Raw genomic sequence first — 16,306 nt, 5'->3', positions numbered from 1 at the left:
CTCCCATTCCATTCCCACAACTTGCAAGTAAGCCTAGGAAGCAATTGGAACCTGATCCTAAAATGGTAGAAATATTCAAAAAGGTTGAGGTAACTGTTTCCCTTTTTGATGTTATTCAGCAAGTACCTAAATATGCAAAGTTTCTAAAAGACTTATGTATCCATAAAGATAAAATTAATGAATTAGAAACTATTCTTTTAGGTAGTTCTATATCTGCTTTAATGGGAGGATTACCTGAGAAATGTAGTGATCCAGGTCCTTGCATAGTTAGTTGTACTATTGGTGGTGTAGTAATTTATATTTGCATGTGTGATTTAGGAGCATGTATCAGTATAATGCCTTTGTCTATATATGATGTTTTAAGGCTCCCTCCTTTAAAAAGGTCGGCAGCTCGTTTTGTGTTAGCAGATAAAAGCATTATTACAGTGGCTGGAGTTGCTGAAGATGTTTTGGTGAACATTAAAGGGCTCACATTTTCCACTGATTTTTATATCTTGGAGATGCCCCATAATGATTCAGATAAGCCATCATCAATCCTACTTGGAAGACCATTCCTGAAGACATCAAAATTCAAATTAGATGCTTTTTCAGGAACATACTCCTTTGAAATAGATGGCCGCATAGTAATCTTCAATCTGAATGGAATCATTGACAACCCCCCAGAAGATCATTCCATCTTCCAGTGTGATGTCATAGACGAAAGTGTGGCTGAAGTTCAAAAGGAAGAGTTTGAAGGGAGGCATACGGGACAAGATCCAAGTGTGGGGACCCTCTTAACTGACAATGAGGACACTTCGCCATTTTCACAAGCCCCAGATAACCCAGAGCCTACCCATGATCAAAAGTTAGAATTGAAACCTCTCCCTCCACATCTCAAATATGCTTACCTTGAGGATGAGGGGAAGTTTCCGGTTATTACTGCAAGAGGACTGACTTCTCAACAAGAAGAACAGCTACTTGATGTGTTGAGGAAGCATAAGAAGGCAATAGGGTGGAGTTTGGCAGACATAGTGAGAATCAACCCTCAAATATGCGAGCACAGAATATTTTTATAAGAGGGAGCAAGACCTGTCCGTCAACCACAAAGAAGATTGAATCCTACCATCTTGGAAGTTGTCAAAAAGGAAGTGACCAGACTATTGGAGGCCGGTATCATATATCCCATTTCAGACAGTGAATGGGTGAGCCCAGTGCAAGTGGTGCCCAAGAAGTCCGGAGTCACTACAGTGAAAAATGAGCATGGAGAGCTTATAGCAACTAGAGTTCAGAATGCTTGGAGAGTCTGCATTGATTACAGACGTCTCAACCAAGCTACTCGTAAGGATCACTATCCACTTCCATTCATTGATCAAATGCTGGATCGCCTGTCAGGTAAATCGCATTATTGCTTTTTAGATGGTTATACAGGTTATTTCCAGATTCATATAGCTCCTGAGGATCAAGAAAAGACTACTTTTACATGTCCTTTTGGGACCTATGCTTATAAGAGAATGCCCTTTGGCTTGTGCAATGCACCAGCTACTTTTCAAAGGTGCATGATGAGTCTTTTCTCTGATCTTATTGAGGACTGTATGGAAGTTTTTATGGACGATTTTAGCGTTTATGGTGATTCTTTTAACCTTTGCTTAGATGGATTATCTAGAGTATTAGATAGATGTATTAATACAAATCTTGTATTGAATTTCGAAAAATGCCACTTTATGGTAAAGCAAGGGATTGTATTGGGACATGTGGTATCTAATAATGGCATTTCTGTAGACCCAGCAAAGGTGAATGTTATTTCTAGTTTACCTTACCCCTCTTCTATGAGGGAAGTCCGTTCGTTCCTTGGCCATGCAGGTTTCTACAGGAGATTTATTAAGGACTTTAGTAAGGTGGCACTTCCCTTATCCAGATTACTACAAAAGAATATTGAGTTCGAGTTCAGTGAGGATTGCAAACAAGCATTTGATAAGCTAAAGACTGCTCCAACTCAAGCTCCAATTGTGAGAGGACCCGATTGGAACCAGCCATTTGAAATCATGTGCGATGCTTCCAACCATGCAGTAGGAGCAGCACTGGCTCAGCGTGAAGGTAAGGATCCTTTTGTTATTGCCTATGCGTCTAAGACTTTAGACACTGCCCAGTCCAATTATACTACTATTGAGAAAGAGCTACTTGCTATTGTTTTTGCTCTGGATAAATTCTGAGCTTATTTACTTGGTATTAGAGTAGTAGTGTATTCGGACCATGCAGCTCTAAAGTATCTATTGGCTAAAAAGGAATCCAAACCAAGATTTATACGTTGGATACTGTTGTTACAAGAATTTGATTTAGAAATCAAGGATAGGAGTGGTAATCAAAATTTAGTTGCAAACCACTTGAGTCGCCTTGAACATATTAAGGATGATTCTACTCCTATAGATGATAATTTTCCTTTTGACAACCTGCAAGCAGTATCTGAGGTAGTCCCTTGGTATGCACCTGTTGCTAATTATTTAGTTAGCCGCACATTTCCTCCATATTTTTCTAAACATCAAAGAGACAAGCTGAAAAGCGAGTCTAAATATTATATATGGGATGACCCATATTTATGGAGATGTGGCGCAGACCAGATAATTAGACGTTGTGTACCTCAATCAGAATTCCAGTCCATTTTAGAGGCCTGCCACTCATCTGAGAGTGGAGGACATTTTGGTCCTCAATGAACAGCTAGAAAGATCCTAGACTGTGGATTCTGGTGGCCTACTCTTTTTAGAAATTCTGCTGAGTTTTGTAAATCTTGTCACCCATACCAGAAATTTGGTAACATATCCAAGAGGGATGAGATGCCTCAACAATATATGCTTTTCTGTGAAATTTTTTATGTTTGGGGCATTGACTTCATGGGTCCATTTCCAAATTCTAGTGGATATTTTTATATATTGTTAGCTGTATATTATGTTTCCAAATGGGTGGAAGCAATTCCTACCCGCACTGATGATGCTAACACTGTTGTTTCCTTTGTGAGAAACCATATTATATGCCGCTTTGGATCACCACGAGCGATCGTGAGCGATCAAGGCACCCATTTTTGTAACAGGAGACTAACAGGATTGATGAAGAAGCATGGGATAATCCATAAAGTTGCAACAGCTTACCATCCCCAAACTAATGGGCAAGCCGAGGTGTCAAACAGAGAAATTAAATGTATCTTTCAAAAGATAGTAAAGCCTCACAGAAAAGACTGGAGCACCAGACTACAAGATATACTGTGGGCATATAGAACAGCATACAAGACACCCATTGGGATGAGCCCCTTCCGCTTAGTTTATGGAAAAGCTTGTCATCTCCCAGTTGAAATCGAACACAGAGCCTTCTGGGCAGTTAAAGAGTGCAACATGGGAATTGAGGATGCTGGAGCTGAAAGAAAGTTGCAACTGCAGGAACTGGAGAACCTTCGCCTAGAAGCTTATGAGAACTCCAGAATATACAAGGAAAAGATGAAAGCTGTGCATGATCAAAACATCAAGAAGAGAGAGTTCCAACCTGGAGATTTTGTTCTCCTTTACAAATCTCGACTGAGGCTCATGCCCGGTAAGTTGAGATCCAAATGGGAAGGTCCATACAGAATAGAGAAGGCTGAACCGTACGGAGTTTATCACCTAAGCCATCCTTCCAGTTCTGAACTTATTAAGGTTAATGGACACCGCCTGAAGCTATACCATGGTGAGAAGGTGCAGAAAAGCAAGGAGCTTGAGATCTTCCGCCTGGAAGATCCCTACATAGCAACAGATTGAGCTAGTGGAGCGTCCAACTTACGGACGTTAAAGCAAAGTGCTTGGTGGGAGACAACCCACCGTGGTATGATCGTTCTTTTCTTCACTTTTAGTTTTCCTTCTTTAAATAACTCTTCTCTTTATTAATGCTTTCGTGTTCTTTCAATTACATGTCTTTGTCTTTCTTAAAAAATATATATATATATTTTTCGCCGCGTGACGCGATCGCATAAGCGACACGTCTGCATGGCAGGTGGAGTGAAGAAAAATAAAATGAACAGAAAGTTACGCAGGAGCAGTGCTGGAATCGTGCCAAAGGCACAATTTACTCCACGCGGCCGCATCAACGTCGCTTGGAAATCGTGGCCTCCCACGCGACCGCGTGCTCCACGCGGCCGCGTGCCCTGCATTTTCGACGTAAAAGGGTGCACAATGCTATATTGTGCGAGAATGGTGCTGGATTGGTGCTCGAAGCACAATCCTTGTCACGCAACCGCGTCGCCAACGCGGCCGCGTCACATACTTTCTGATGCACAATCACGCGATCGCTTGACCGACGCGATCGCGTCACCTTAATTTGGCAATTGAATTATATTGAATAGAGAGTTGTGCTGGAGCGAGGCTGCACTCGCGCCAGCAGCACACCGTAGGTCACACGACCGCGTGACCGACGCGATCGCATCCCCCTTCCTGGCGCGCATCTACGCGAACGCGTGCCGTCCGCGGCCGCGTCGTATGCGCCGCACAGCTCAACCCAGTAAGCCACATTATCTTATCTTTTTCTCCTCCAAACCCTACTTTTTCTTTTCCCCCCTTCTTCCTTCTTTCTCCCTTTCCCCTTCTACCTCACCTTTCACTCTCTTTCTCTCTCACCACCATTAACAAGGTTTTACCTTCTTCTTCCTTTTTCTCTTTTCTATCATTCTTATTATATTATTTATATATATTATTATTTTCTTTTTCTTTTCTTTTTCTTTTCAAATCTTTATTTTTTTCCTTCTTCTTCTTTTACATGGTGTTAGAAACCTTTTGAATCATCATTCCTCATTATATGCTTGTGGATTATTGCAAATTGTTTGACAATTATTTTTTCTCCTATTTAAGGGATTGCTTGCATGTTTAATTTCATACTTTTTATATCTTGTTTACCATGCATGCCATGTGTTTGTGAAAAAGCCCATATAGCACTAAGCACTTTTCTACATTACTTTACTCTACTCTGCAATGCTTGCTTTTCACAAATTCCCTTTCATATTTTATTAATTAAATTTCATTGTCAATACAAACGTGATAGTTAGTTTGTTACGAATGGTAACCTAACTTGGACATTGAATGTTTGATACATGCTACTCATGCCTTTGCCTGCATGCAAATAAACCTCTTGCATTCCATTGTCCTACATGCACTTGCTATATTTCCATTGATGAGCTTTCTACATGTAATCCGGACCATGTGTTAATGCCATTTATCTTTATTGTGCATTGACTATCACTTACACTACCCTCTTCCTTGCTCTCTCTCTTTGAATTTAATTTTCTTTCTCTTCCCCTCTTTCAGAATGGCCACCAAGAAAGGAAAAGAGAAAGCTACTTCCAAACCACCAGCAAGAAGAGGAACTAAAAGAGCATTAGTGGTAGAGCTTTCTTCAACCGCAGTCAAGCCCTCAACAAAAAGAATTAAGAGGATAATAAAGGTCGACGACAAAGAGAAAGCCTTTCCAGCAAAGGACACTGCGCGATTTCCCAATCGCTATTGTGAGCAGATGTTCACTATCCTAGCAGAAAGGAACTATAACAATGAATACCTTCTCATCCTCCCGCCCAATATTTCCACCTTTGTTGAGCCACAAATTGAGCGAAGACAATGGGGTTTTCTACGGAGACAGCCAAGGCAGGTCAATCTTTCTTGGGTAGTTGAGTTCTACTCCAACTTCTACATACCAACCTTGCAGTCTGTTTATGTCCGGCAGAAGCAAGTCCCCATTACAGAAGAGGCCATTCAGCAAGTTCTGAGTCTTCCCCCTATTCCAGCAGGAATGGACGCTTTTCAAGAAGCCACCCTTCAGCGCCAGCGATACCAATTTGACTGGGACTCCGTTCTCAGAGTCATTGCTTTACCTGGCAGCCGTTGGATCTACGGATACCACCGCAACCGCCCTAAGGGAATCTTGGCTTCCGCACTTACTTTGGAGGCTCGCATATGGGCACAGATCATGTCCCATTACGTCTTCCCGAGCACTCATGAGTCCTCCTTCACTGCGGACATGGCTGTTCTACTATGGTGCATCCTTACAGACCAACCTCTGGATCTTTCAAGACACATCCGGCATGCTATGGAGCATGTACAAATCGCGGGCAACTTACCTTTCCCCGCCTTGGTCTCAAATCTTGTCTCAGCAGCTGGAGTCTCCTGCAGAGCTGGGGACACCAAAGCCATGCTTCCACGGGATGATCAATATGTCCCTAACGGGAAATACCTCAGACTTTCAGCAGCCACTACAAGCCAGCCTCCTGCGCCGGTTGAAGATATTCCTTCTTCAACACCACAAGCATCTACCACTGAGAAATTGCTCCAGCAGATACTTGAAAAGTTGGATCGGCATGAATAGAAAGCAAAGATGAGAGAGCGCCGTAACGAGCGCCGATTCAAACACCTCAAGGAGCTACTCAAGGGACGCTACAGAGACTCAGATACCCTGGACTCCATTTCTTTTACCAGCACCGGGAGCCATGATGATCCCGACTGTGGAGATACTACTACCAGCCCACCCCTGTTCCTGACAAACGGCACCGAGGACAGTGCAAAGCCTTAAGTGTGGGGAGGTCGGTCAGTACCTGACTTCCGGAGGTAAATTCTCTTCTCTGACACCAATAATTAGGATATTTTAGTTAGATTTTTCTTTCTTTTATAGAATAGAATAAATTGCATAGGTTAGGATAGTTGCATGCATGTTCTACTTGATTGAAAAGACAATAAGTTTCTTTTAAAAATCTATCTTTGGAACAAAATTTCACTAATTTTTCAAAATTTTCATGATAAATCTGCTTGAGTTGTATTTGGAACATGATGTTTGAGCTAAAGAACACACAACCTGTGAAAGATTTGAGCCTTTATGTATGGTTATATTATTTAACCATAATTATTTTATTCTTGTGTGTTTACTTCTCTATGATTGTAATCTATATTTTGTTTTATCTTATATGTCCAATATTTATTATATTTACATGCTTGAACATGATTGAGGCCATTATTTGTTTAAACTCACTTATCCAAATCAAGCCTACCCTTTTCAATTACCCTTCTTAACCACTTTGAGCTTTTAAAACCCCATTTGTTCTATATTGTACCACATTACTAACCTTAAGCTGAAAAACAATTGCAAATCCCAAATTGAATCTTTGGTTAGCTTAAGATAGAATTGTGTGTGCTAGTTAAGTATGGGAAATTGTGGGAACAAAAGTTGTTAAGGGAATGTGTCATGAACCCGCTCATGTGAAAATATAAGAATGAAAAATCTATGTGCATTGATAAGCTTTATTTATATATATAAAAAAAATCAATAAATAAAGGGACAAAATTACCCCAATGCTAAATTCAGAATTCAAAGATCAATGCACATATGATAGAATTAAAATACAAGGTTGAACATGAGTATGGGTTGGAAAAGGGAATTATGGGTAGCTAGGCATGAATTTAAAAGTATATAGAATATATGTATATTAGGTGAGAGCTTAGGTTAATTAAAGATTCAATTTATAAAGCTCACTTAGCCATACATATATCCTTACCTGCACCTTGGCCCCATTACAACCCTGAAAAGACCTCATGATGTTTGCATTGGTATATTAACTGTTGTTGATTGGTTAAGAGAAAAACAAAAGTTAGAAAGCATGACTAGAGAAGGATAGAGTGATTACCCTATACACTAGAGATTAGAGCATACATACTTTATCAGTGAGGGTTCAATGCTTGAATTTTCATGTTTCCGGCCTTCATAAGCTATCTTCTTGCACTTTTATCGGTTTTATTATATGATGATAGAATTAGTGGAATTTGATTTGTAATTGTTTTGAAGGGCTTATTTACTTTTGATCAAGTGGATAATAATCATATAGTTGCATTTATTTATATATGTAGGATTGCATTGTATTTCATGAGTTTCTGCATGTTCATACTTATTTCCTTGTCTCCTTCAATTTAGCATGAGGACATGCTAATGTTTAAGTGTGGGGAGGTTGATAAATCACTAATTTATAGTTTATATTGTGTTTAATTGTGTGGTTTTGTCGTGATCCTTACCCACTTATTCATCAATTTAGCATGCATTTAGATTTCCTTCCTAATTTTATTACATGTTTGAAAATTGTTTCCTAGAGACTTTAATTATTTAATTTCAATTCTCCTTTATTCCATTCGATGCCGTAATCTGTGTGTCGAGTGTTTCAGGCTTCATAGGGTATGAATGAGACGGAGATTGGAGAGGAAGCTAGCAAAAATGGAAGGAACACAAGAATTTGAGGAGATAACCAGCGAAAAGTGACGCGGTCGCATGGCTCACGCGACCGCGCGAAGGAGCGCAAATCGCAGTGACGCGGCCGCATGGCTCGCGCGGCCTGATGAGCGGATAATTTGTATACTTTTTGGCATTGTTTTTAGTATATTTTTAGTATGATCTAGTTAGTTTTTAGTATATTTTTATTAGTTTTTAGTTAAAATTCACTTTTCTGGACTTTACTATTAGTTTGTGTGTTTTTCTGTGATTTCAGGTATTTTCTGGCTGAAATTGAGGGACCTGAGCAAAAATCTGATCCAGAGACTCAAAAGGACTGCAGATGCTGTTGGATTCTGACCTCCCTGCACTCGAAGTGGATTTTCTGGAGCTACAGAAGCCCAATTGGCGCGCTCTCAACGGCGTTGGAAAGTAGACATCCTGGGCTTTCCAGCAATATATAATAGTCCATACTTTGCCCAAGATTTGATGGCCCAAACCGGCGTTCAAAGTCACCTCAAGAAATTCCAGCGTTAAACGCCGGAACTGGCACCTGATTGGGAGTTAAACGCCCAAACTGGCACTAAAGCTGGCGTTTAACTCCAAGGAGAGTCTCTACACGAAAAAGCTTCATTGCTCAGCCCAAGCACACACCAAGTGGGCCCGGAAGTGGATTTTTATGTCATTTACTCATCTATGTACTAGTTTTCTATAAGTAGGACCTTTTACTATTGTAATAGGAGACTTTGGTAGCTATCTTTGTTTTATGCTATCTTAGACCTTTGGGAGGCTGGCCATTCGGCCATGCCTAGACCTTGTTCTTATGTATTTTCAACGGTGGAGTTTCTACACACCATAGATTAAGGTGTGGAGCTCTGCTGTACCTCGAGTATTAATGCAATTACTATTGTTCTTCCATTCAATTCCGCTTGTTCTTTATCCAAGATATCACTTGTTCTTCAACATGATGAAGGTGATGATTGACGCCCATCACCATTCTCACTCATGAACAAGGTGACTGACAACCATTCTTGTTCTACAAGCATTCGAGGCTTGGTGAATATCTCTTGGATTTCTGATTGCATGATGCATGGTTGATCGCCTGACAACCGAGTGCTCGCCTGACAAACGAGCCAGCCATTCCGTGAGATCAGAGTCTTCGTGGTATAGGCAGGACCTGATGGCAGCATTCAAGAGAATCCGGAAGGTCTAACCTTGTCTGTGGTATTCTGAGTAGGATTCAATGATTGAATGACTGTGACGTGCTTCAAACCTGTAACCTACTGGGCGTTAGTGACAGACGCAAAAGAGTGATTCTATTCCGGTAGGGGAGGGAACCAAACCGGTGATTGGCAGCACTGTGACAGAGTGCGTGCATTAGCTTTCACTGCGCGGATGGGAGGTAGCTGCTGACAACAGTGAAACCCTACACGAGCTTGCCATGGAAAGGAGTAAGAAAGGATTGGATGAAGGCAGTAGGAAAGCAGAGAGACGGAAGGGAAGGCATCTTCATACGCTTGTCTGAAGCTCTTACACCAATGATATACATAAGTATCACTATCTTTATCTTCTATGTTATTTTCGTTCATCATCATATACATTTGAGTTTGCCTGACTAAGATTTACAAGATGACCATAGCTTGCTTCAATGCTAACAATCTCCGTGGGATCGACCCTTACTCACGTAAGGTATTACTTGGACGACCCAGTGCACTTGCTGGTTAGTTGTGCGAAGTTGTGTAATGCCATGGAATTGAACCACCAAGTTTTTGGAGTTCATGACCAGGGATTATGAGAGTTGTGAAAAGTATTGTTCACAATTTTGCGCACCAAGTTTTTGGCGCCGTTGCCGGGGATTGTTCTAGTTTGGACAACTGACGGTTCATCTTGTTGCTTAGATTAGGTATTTATTTTTTTTCGAAATTCTTGAAGATGAATTCTAGAGTTTCATGATGATTTGTTGAAATCTGGCTGGCTGAGAAGCCATGTCTAATCTGATTGGACCGAGGTTTCAACTTATCACCACAAGAGCTTGTTGATTCTCATCAATTTTGCTCTTGGAGCAGTGATCTGCTAAGATTTGGCTGACCTTTGCTCATGTCTAGTGTTTTGGACCGAAGCTTTCCTTGAAGGCTTGGCTGGCTGTGAAGCCATGTCTAATTCCTGGACCGGAGTCTTAGACTAGCATTGCACTGATTCCTGGAATTCTCATCAAGGATTTTGATACCTTTTCCCACTTAATTTTCGAAAAACACAAAAAAAAAATTTACAAAATCATAAAAACCAAAAATATTTGATGTTTCATGCTTAAGTCTAGTGTCTCATCTTAAGTTTAGTGTCAATTGCATGCATTCATTCATGTGTCTTAAGGATCCTCAAGTAATTCTTGATGATTTTTGTGTTCTAATCTTTGAATTTTATTGACTTGAAGCATTTTGTGTGTCTCATATGCATTCTCATATTGTTAGTGTCAATAGTATACAAACTGCTAAGTTTGGTGTCTTGCATGCATTGTTAATTGATTCCTTTTGCATTTTGATTATTAAAAATCCAAAAATATTTTTAATTTGTGTCTTTTCAAGTCAATGATACAAAGAATTGAAGATTCAGAACATACTGCAGAGGAATTATACAGAAAAAGCTGAGCATTCAAAAATGCCCAGTGAAGAAGGCAGACTGGCGTTTAAACGCCAGCCAGGGTACCTGGTTGGGCGTTTAACGCCCAAAGAGGTAGCATTTTGGGCGTTAAACGCCAGAATGTATACCATTCTGGGCGTTTAACGCCAGGATGGTGCTAGGGGGAAGATTTTGTTTTCAAATCAATTTTTTTTCAAGTTTTCAAAGTTTTTTTCAAAATCAAATCTTTTTCAAATCATATCTTTTCAATCAAATGTTTTCAAAATCAATTTCTTTCCTTTTTCAAAGATACTTACTAACAATTAATGATTTGATTGAACATCTCAAATTTGTTGCCTTTTCTGTTGAGAAAGGTTTAATGTTTTGAATCATATCTTTTCTTGTTAGGCAAGTCATTAATTTTTAAAATCAAATCTTTTTAAATTGTTTTCAAATCATATCTTCTCAATCACATCTTTTTAAAACCATAACTTTTCAATCAAATCTTTTTTATCACATCTTTTTCAAATAGTCTTCAATCAAATCTTTTTAAACTTCTAATTTCAAAATCTTTTTCAAAAATCACTTGATTTCTTTTGCACTTTGAATTTTCGAAAATTATCAATCAAATTTTCAAAATGTTTTCAAAATCTTTTAATTGAATTTTCGAAAATTCTCTTCCCTCCTTCCCACATCCTTCTATTTATGGAGTACCACTCCTTCTTAATGCACAATTCGAACTCTAAACTAATCAAGTTCGAATTCTTCTACCTTCTTTTCTTCTATTTTTCTTTTCCTCTGACATTTCAAGGAATCTCTATACTGTGACATAGAGGATTCCACACTTTCTTCTTCTCTTCTCTTTCATATGAGCAGGAGCAGAGACAAAGGCATTCTTGTTGAAGCTGACCCTGAACCCGAGAGAACCTTGAAGAGAAAGCTAAAGAGAAGCCAAGGCACAACTCTCTTTAGAGGACCTGACCGAATTCTTCAAGGAAGAAGAACACATGGCAGCCGAAAACAACAACAATGCCAACAATGCAAGGAAGGTGCTTGGTGACTTCACTGCACCTACTCCTGATTTCTATGGGAGAAGCATCTCTATCCCTGCCATTGGAGCAAACAACTTTGAGCTCAAGCCTCAATTAGTTTCTCTAATGCAACAGAATTGCAAGTTCCATGGACTTCCAATGGAAGATCCTCATCAGTTCTTAGCTGAATTCTTGCAAATCTGTGACACAGTCAAGACTAATGGGGTTAACCCTGAGGTCTATAGACTGATGCTATTCCCTTTTGCTGTAAGAGACAGAGCTAGAATATGGTTGGATTCTCAACCTAAAGAAAGCCTGGACTCTTGGGAAAAGCTAGTCAATGCCTTCTTGGCAAAGTTCTTTCCACCACAAAGATGGAGTAAGCTTAGAGTGGAAGTCCAAACCTTCAGACAGAAGGATGGAGAATCCCTCTATGAAGCTTGGGAAAGATACAAACACTTAATCAGAAGATGTCCTTCAGACATGCTTTCTGAATGGAGCATCATAGGTATTTTCTATGATGGTCTCTCTGAACTATCCAAGATGTCTTTGGATAGCTCTGCTGGAGGATCTCTTCATCTGAAGAAGACGCCTACAGAGGCTTAAGAGCTAATTGAAATGGTTGCAAATAACCAATTCATGTACACTTCTGAAAGGAATCCTGTGAACAATGGGACTAGTCAGAAGAAAGGAGTTCTTGAGATTGACACTCTGAATGCCATATTGGCTCAGAACAAGATATTGACTCAACAAGTCAATTTGATTTCTCAAAGTCTGTCTGGAATGCAAAATGCACCAAGCAGTACTAAGGAAGCTTCATCAGAGGAAGAAGCCTATGATCCTGAGAACCCTTCAATGGAAGAGGTGAATTACCTAGGAGAACCCTATGGAAACACCTACAATTCTTCATGGAGAAATCACCCCAATTTCTCGTGGAAGAATCAAGAGAGACCTCAACAAGGTTTCAATAACAATAATGGTGGAAGAAACAGGTTTAGCAATGGCAAGCCTTTTCCATCATCTTCTCAGCAACAGACAGAGAGTTCTAAGCAGAATACTTCTGACTTAGCAACAATGGTCTCTGATCTAATAAAGACCACTCAAAGTTTCATGAATGAAACAAGGTCCTCCATCAGAAATTTGGAAGGACAAGTGGGTCAGCTGAGCAAGAAAGTTACTGAACTCCCTCCTAGCACTCTCCCAAGTAATACAGAAGAAAATCCAAAAGGAGAGTGCAAAGCCATAGACATGGCCGAATATGGAGAAGAAAGAGAGGAGGAGGACGCCACTGAGGAAGACCTCAGTGGGCGTGCACCAATCTCCTCTGAGTTCCTCAATGAGGAACAATGGGAATCTGAGGCTCAAAATGAGACCATAGAGATTCCATTGGACTTACTTCTGCCATTCATGAGCTCTGATGAGTATTCTTCCTCTGAAGAGGATGAGTATGTCACTGAAGAGCAAGTTGCTAAATACCTTGGAGCAATCATGAAACTGAATGACAAGTTATTTGGAAATGAGACTTGGGAGGAAGAACCACCTTTGCTCACCAAAGAACTGGATGACTTGTCTAGGCAGAAACTGCCCCAAAAGAGGCAGGATCCTGGGAAGTTTTCTATACCTTGTACCATAGGCACCATGACCTTCAAGAAGGCCTTGTGTGACTTAGGGTCAAGTGTAAACCTCATACCCCTCTCTGTAATGGAGAAATTAGGGATCTTTGAGGTGCAAGCTGCAAGAATCTCATTAGAGATGGCAGACAATTCAAGAAAACAAGCTCATGGACTTGTAGAGAATGTTTTGGTGAAGATTAAAGACCATTACATCCCTACTGACTTCATAGTCCTAGAGACTGGGAAGTGCATGGATGAATCCATCATCCTTGGCAGACCCTTCCTAGTCACAGCAAAGGCTGTGATTGATGTTGATAGAGGAGAGTTGATCATTCAAGTGAATGAAGAATCCTTGGTGTTTAAGGCCCAAGGACATCCTTCTATCATCATGGAGAGGAAGCATGAAGAGCTTCTCTCAAAATAGAGCCAATCAGAGCCCCCACAGTCAAACTCTAAGTTTGGTGTTGGGAGGCCACAACCAAACTCTAAGTTTGGTGTTGAACCCCCACATTCAAACTCTAAGTTTGGTGTTGGGAGGTTCCAACACGGTTCTGAGTATCTATGAGGCTCCATGAGAGCCCTCTGTCAAGCTACTGACATTAAAGAAGCGCTTGTTGGGAGGCAACCCAATGTTTTATAGTTAACTATTTTCTTTTGTTATTTTATTTTTTTTGTAGGTTGATGATCATAAGAAGTCACAAAAACAATGAAAAAAGCAAAAACAGAATGAAAAACAGGAAGAAAAACAGCACACCCTGGAGAAGAAGAAGCTGGCGTTCAAACGCCAGTAATGCTAGCTGTTGGGCGTTTAACGCCCAGTCTGGCACCATTCTGGGCGTTTAACGCCAGAAAGGGGCACCAGACTGGCGTTAAACGCCAGTAAAGGGCAACAACCTGGCGTTAAACGCCAGGAATGGGCACCAGCCCGGCGTTTAACGCCAGAAATAGCTCAAAACGTGATTTTGAGCAACATTTGGTGCAGGGATGACTTTTCCTTGACACCACAGGATCTGTGGACCCCACAGGACCCCACCATCACTCTCTCTCTTCTTCCCCCATTCACCAATCACCTCAATACCTCTTCCCCAAAAAAACCATTCACCTATCAAATCCCATCTTCCTCTTCACCACTCACATCCATCCTTCATAAATCCCCACCAACCTCACCCTTCAAATTCAAACCACTTTCCCTCCCAAACCCACCCTCCATGGCCGAACCATTACCCCCTCTCTCCTATAAATACCCTTCTCCAACCCTTCATTTTCACACAACCTAAACACCCTTTCTTACCCTTCTTGGCCGAACACACCACCTTCCCCCTCTTCCTCATTTCTTCTTCTTCTACTCTCTTCTTTCTTCTTTTGCTCGAGGACGAGCAAACATTTTAAGTTTGGTGTGGTAAAAGCGTTGCTTTTTCATAACCATTTATGGCATCCAAGGCCGGAGAAACCTCTAAAAAGAGGAAAGGGAAGGCAAAAGCTTCCACCTCCGAGTCATGGGAGATGGATAGATTCCTCTCAAGGGTGCATCAAGTCCACTTCTATGAAGTTGTGGCCTTGAAGAAGGTGATCCCTGAAGTCCCCTTTTCACTCAAAAAGGGCGAATATCCGGAGATCCGCCATGAGATCCGAAGAAGAGGTTGGGAAGTTCTTACCAACCCCATTCAACAAGTCGGAATCTTGATGGTTCAAGAGTTCTATGCCAATGCATGGATCACCAAGAACCATGACCAAAGTGTGAACCCGAATCCAAGGAATTATCTCACTATGGTTCGGGGGAAATACTTGGATTTTAGTCCGGAGAGTGTGAGGGTGGCGTTCAACTTGCCTATGATGCAAGGAGATGAGCATCCTTACACTAGAAGGGTCAACTTTGATCAAAGGTTGGACCAAGTCCTCACAACCATATGTGAAGAGGGCGCACAATGGAAGCAAGATTCAAGAGGAAAGCCGGTTCAATTGAGAAGGCATGACCTCAAGCCCGTGGCTAGAGGATGGTTAGAGTTCATACAACGCTCAATCATTCCCACTAGCAACCGGTCCGAAGTTACCATAGACCGGGCCATCATGATCTATAGCATCATGATTGGAGAAGAAATAGAAGTTCATGAGGTTATAGCCCAAGAACTCTACAAGGTGGCGGACAAGACCTCCACTTTGGCAAGGTTAGCCTTTCCTCACCTCATTTGTCACCTCTGTTATTCAGTTGGAGTTGACATAGAGGGAGACATCACCATTGATGAGGATAAGCCCATTACCAAGAAAAGGATGGAGCACACAAGAGACCCCTCTCATCATGAGATCCCTGAGATGCCTCAAGGGATGCACTTTCCTCCACAAAACTATTGGGAGCAACTAAACACCTCCCTAGGAGAATTGAGTTCCAACATGGGACAACTAAGGGTGGAGCATCAAGAACACTCCATTCTCCTCCATGAAATTAGAGAAGACCAAAGAATCATGAGGGAGGAGCAACAAAGACAAGGAAGAGACATTGAGGAGCTCAAGCACTCCATAGGATCTTCAAGAGCAAGAAAGAGCCGCCATCACTAAGGTGGACCCGTTCCTTGATTTCCTTGTTCTTTATTCTTCTGTTTTTCGATTTTTTATGCTTTATGTTATCCATGTTTGTGTCTTGTGATCATTAGTGTCTTAGTGTCTATGCCTTAAAGTTATGAATGTCCTATGAATCCATCACCTTTCTTGAATAAAAACGTGCTTAATTGAAAAGGAAAGAATTGCATGAATTCTGAATTTTATAATAGTTTAATTATTTTGATGTGGTGGCAACACTTTTGTTCTCTGAATGTATGCTTGAAT

The 16,306-nt window shown here is 40.9% G+C and overlaps 1 non-coding gene across 1 annotated transcript; it reads right to left on the bottom strand.

Annotated features, from left to right (window-relative positions):
* Positions 1-12,254: 12,254 nt before the first annotated feature.
* Positions 12,255-12,362, bottom strand: LOC130959228 (small nucleolar RNA R71). The gene has a single exon (XR_009078321.1). It is a non-coding gene; the product is annotated as a small nucleolar RNA R71 (small nucleolar RNA).
* Positions 12,363-16,306: the final 3,944 nt, after the last annotated feature.

This window comes from Arachis stenosperma, chromosome 10 (genome assembly GCF_014773155.1).
Source record: "Arachis stenosperma cultivar V10309 chromosome 10, arast.V10309.gnm1.PFL2, whole genome shotgun sequence".
Taxonomy (NCBI): Eukaryota; Viridiplantae; Streptophyta; class Magnoliopsida; order Fabales; family Fabaceae; genus Arachis; species Arachis stenosperma.
Note: the sequence above shows the minus strand (reverse complement) of the source record. Positions and strands in the feature narration are given on the sequence as shown.